The sequence below is a fragment of the Biomphalaria glabrata genome, chromosome 2 (genome assembly GCF_947242115.1).
Source record: "Biomphalaria glabrata chromosome 2, xgBioGlab47.1, whole genome shotgun sequence".
Classification (NCBI taxonomy): domain Eukaryota; kingdom Metazoa; phylum Mollusca; class Gastropoda; family Planorbidae; genus Biomphalaria; species Biomphalaria glabrata.
The window spans coordinates 5,307,392-5,312,237 of NC_074712.1; the positions used below are offsets into that span (position 1 = coordinate 5,307,392).

Genomic DNA, 4,846 nt, shown 5'->3' on the forward strand with positions numbered 1-4,846 from the left:
CCCACCCTTTCCTTTTTAGACCATGTTATCTGTATGACAGATGATATAAAGATCATCTGTTTATGTGGCCCACGGTTAACGAGGGTGTAATGTGGCCAGCACAACGACCAACCGCCTTCACTTTTCCCCAAACTAATGTCAGGTACCCATTACAGCTGGGAGGACTCAAAGCGTCATAAGGATTCCGAAATTAGAAATCCCAGGATTCGACCCGAGACCATCGGTTCAGAAGTCAAGAGCCTTACCACTTACCACACAACTTAGACTAGTAACATTTTTTTCTAATCGAAGGAGACAAATGAAAAAAGTAAAAGGAACTATAGACTGCGCGAAAAACGGAATGGAACCTTTGCTTCTTACTGTGACTCTGTGAGCCAAGGTTTTGTTGTACCAGATAGCACGGAGCTACAGGCCGGAAATGGTCCGAGGGCCGAATCAGTAACGCTGTGGATAGCCTTACAACTTAATGGCCTAATTTTTAGCTAGTTTTTTTTTTTCTGTATTTTTATTTTGGTTGTGGTTTGGAAAAGAAAAAAATAATTTAGCTAATTCTTTCAACTGTTTCATCTTCACAGATTTCTCTCTCTCTCTCTCTCTCTCTCTCTCTCTCTCTTTCTCTCTCTCTCTCTCTCTCTCTCTCTAACTCTATCTCTAACTCTCTCGAACCTCATTTTCAATCTGTCTATTCTCCTCTTCTATTCCTGAAATGCTCCTCTTCTCTCCCCCCTCCCCACTCTTTCTCTCGCCTCCGATTCTTATCTCATCATATCTCTTTCTCTCTCTTTTTATTTCTATCTAGACCAGTGTTTCCCAAACTGTGTTCCGCGGAACCCTAGAATTTCTCGAGGCCTGAATAGGTGTTTCGCGATCTACTGGAATAATTAAATAGTAGGCTACCACGTGAATTAATTTCTCTTTAAAAAAAATAAGCAAAGCGTTTCGCTAAATACTCAGAATGTTCGAAGTGTTCCGTTAAATTATTGTCTGAGAAACACTGATCTAGAATCTAGACGAACGTTTTAAAGAAGATAATGTGTTATCAAAAAAGGTCTGAACATTGTTGTGAAATCAATATGCACAAAACTGCTTACCTCTATAAAGTTGTTTGTGTGGAAGTGTGGGTGTGCGTAGAGCTTATTAGATGTACACAACCAAACCACGGTGGCTCGATGGCTGAGCGGTAAAGTGCTTGACTTCCGAACCGGTGGTCCTGGGTTCGAATCCTGTTGAAGACTGAAAATTTTAATTTCGGGATCTTTAGGCGCCTCTGTGTCCACCCAGCTCTAATGGGTACCCGACAATAGCTGGGGAAAAGTAAAGGCGGTTGGTCGTTGTGCTGGCCACATGATACCCTCGTTAACCGTAGGCCAAAAACAAAAAAAAAACAGATGGAGATAGTTCATCTGCCATATAGACTATAAGGTCTGAAAGGAGAAACTTTTATTACATATTAATGCCTCGTGTGGCTAGAGAGAAATATTTAGTGAATAGTGTATTTAAAAAAATGAAATAAAAAACTGACACACGAAATGAAGATGTCATAACTCTAAACCTAAACTCTAAACCTAACCTCGAACCTAAGCCGCTCTAGACACGCCAAAATAGTCGCTTTTAAGGTAGCCTATTACATTTTATATTCGACTGTCAGTTGTTTCTTTAAATCCGTTATTTTCAAATCCCTAACAGCTTTTTACCAGCACATGTTAATCCACATGGTAATCCACAGGGTAATCCACATCGTAATCTCATCTTAATCTCATGTGCAGCAGAATACTGCGCGGAAAGTGCTGGGGTAGATGTGGTAGCCTACCTGACAGTGGCGTAGCTAGGGTGGGGGAGGAGGTGGGGAAATTTGAAAATCCTCCGGGCCCCCCTTTGAGGGGTGGCCCCCAAATGAGATGTTCTTTACATTAAAAATATTACGCAAAATGCAGAGGCCCCAGAAGGTGTCTAGCCCCCCCCCCCCGGGCCCCCCCAACGATATAAAATTCCTAGCTACGCCCCTGCTACTTGAGGAGAAGTTTTGGTATCAGTACTAGAGCTAACTACTCAGTGGCATTCCACGGTCAGTCACTTGTAAACCTTCAGCTTTACTGATGCTGCAATTTACATTTCCCTAAGTTTCAGATCAAAGTTTTTATAAAACTGTTAGTAAAATATGACAACGAAACAATCTTTACAATACCTCTATTCAATTCGTGGGGGAAACAAAAAACCTGGGTGGAAACTTCTCTCTGGATGGACGCGATTCTGAAAACGGCTCCAACGATTTTCCTAGAAATCTTGAAGCTGCAGTATATCGTTGGTAAAAGAATTATTCGCTTATTAGCCACACTAGAGAAAAGTCTACTTAGGCCGTTGTAGTTTTTATATGTACAATAAAGAAATAAAATTAAATTTGCATATAGAAAGAGAAACTATTTCTCTTGAACGGACTATAAGTCTTCGGGTATTTCCGCATGTAGGAACCTATTCAAAGAATATAATAAATTAATGTTCATGAACATTTCGCACATTTCGTCTTCCAAGTCTAGAACTAAAAGCCTATCGTTAGAATATTATGAAGTGTAGTAAATTGATACATTTTCGTTAAACAGGATTATTTTGGGTCAAGGAGGGTGGGATTTTTTAATTTATAATTTAACATTCATTAGCTATTAAGACAACTATTCAAGATATTTACGTGACAGACCGACTGGCGGAAAAAACGAAAAGAACATTATAAGAGCTGTTCCATTTTTGTTATCGTAATTTAACTGACCAGGTGTTTGAACATAATTACTTAGAATTAGATCATATCTGCCGAAATAGCTCAGTTGGGATAGTGTTAGACTGATGATCTAAAGGTTCCTGGTTCGATCCCAGGCTTTGGCTTTCTTAAAAATGTGTTATTATCTAATAATGATTTAAAATAATACATTACATAATGATTAACGATTTTTTAATAATAGCAACCCTTACATTTTGGGGGGGGGGGGGGAGGGGGGTATCGCTCTATATGCATTTCTTAATTTCGTGACATCATTCAAGGGGCTAGTGGTTGTGCGGTTTCCGTACCGAGATGGCTCTTGGGAATTTTTAAATAAAATTTCGAGACTCCAATCAACTCTAGTGGGTACATATCACTACTTTGTGAGAATTAAAGGCGGTTGGTCTTTGTGCTGGCCGCATGACACCATGGTCTACCATTGGCCATAGATGAATTTTACATCATCTGAACCATAGACCGCATGAACTGAAAGAGGAAGACATCATTGTTCGGTCTCTTACTAATCTATATTTGAGCTACTTCGGAACCCTGAAAATAAAAGTGGTTAACCTGTTTTGAGGTCGATATCTATCAATCTCTGAGAAACTATTATTAAACTAGTGTTTTATTCCACGACTGACCAGACAATAAAAGCTAAATCTAATCCATTGTATTCATCTCTGCCACAACCCCCTAAACGAAAACAGCAGATTTAGAAATCGTCACACCATAAATATGTTTACTTTTTTTCGTCCATGGGCAATTTCTGTAGGTAACCTTCCTGTTTACCTTTCACAGAGTTGCCCCAGCGAGGCAATCTTATGTAAGCAATCTTCGACACCAGATCCTCTCGTGCAATCAAACGACAAAAGATACCTAGAGGTTATTCCCGCCGAGCGAAATTCTGAACAACTTTCTTGTACGCGTCTTTGAATAATTCTACTCTGTGGAAATGTCAGGGTCAAGGAATATATGGTATATCCTGGAGTTATTTACCCAGAAATGGAAAACCTGGAGACATGAACAGACGACAAAAGCAAAGAGAAAAAAAAAAGATGGGAAAATCTAGAAGACAATGGAATGAAATGTAGTATTTAAAGACAACATTGGGGCTGCTTTTATTTTGGAGGGAAACGATTATCTACGGTGTCGTCTGCCAGGGCGTTGGTGGCGGGCAGGTATCTGCTCATAATACATGTCTGGATGATGGATACGTCTGCTTGGTGTTGCCATGCGCAGTGGGTAAGGGTTATGGAGGACCGACTTCCGGCTCAGAGGGAGGTGTTGGAGTAGACGGAAGATGAAGCATTGAGTGATGGATGACACGTGAACAATGCGCAGAAATGAAAATGGGAGCTTGCGAAACTTTCACATGAATGACTGTTATCTTTGTGTGCGTGTGTATGTTTGTGTATGAAGGTGTGTGCATCATAGCTGTAGTGTGTATCTTTTAGGAAATAGGTGTTTTTGTTTAAAACAACAACAACAACAACAAAAAAATAGTTCGGTCCTAGGCGTATTAATATATTTATCAAATCGTGCAGGTTGTTTCAGCAAGTAGATCTTGGACTTTCCTTCTTGCAGATTGGAAGATGAGGGAACGAAACCTGAACTACTTGCCCGACTTGCACAGTCCACAGCAGCCCGCTCAAAACTTAAAATAATATGGCAAGACAAAGGCATCGGCACCAAAATCAGACTGATGCGCTCCCTGGTCATGGCCACATTTTTATATGCTTGTGAGTCTTGGACGCTGACTGCAGAGCTAGAGAGGAGGATCCTAGCAATTGAATTGAGATGCTACAGAAGGACCCTAGGTATCATATTCAAAGACAGCATAACAAACCAAGATAGTAGAGACAGGGTTACTGCAGTGATTGGACCCCACGATGACCTGCTAACTATCTTAAAAAAAAAAAGAAAGCTAAAACTCTATGGCCATATTACAAGGTCTTCGGGGTTCGCAAAAACCTTCTTTCAGGGAACAGTACCAGGTAAAAAAAGAAGAGGCAGACAACATAAAAGAATGGAAGGGACTGCCATTGAGGCAGGTTCTAAAGCAAAAGACAAGGAGAAACGTAGAAAGACGGTTGACAA

The 4,846-nt window shown here is 40.3% G+C and overlaps 1 non-coding gene across 1 annotated transcript; it reads left to right on the forward strand.

Annotated features, from left to right (window-relative positions):
• Positions 1-2,801: 2,801 nt before the first annotated feature.
• On the forward strand, positions 2,802-2,874 carry Trnai-gau (transfer RNA isoleucine (anticodon GAU)). The gene has a single exon. It is a non-coding gene; the product is annotated as a tRNA-Ile (tRNA).
• The last annotated feature ends 1,972 nt before the right edge of the window (positions 2,875-4,846 follow it).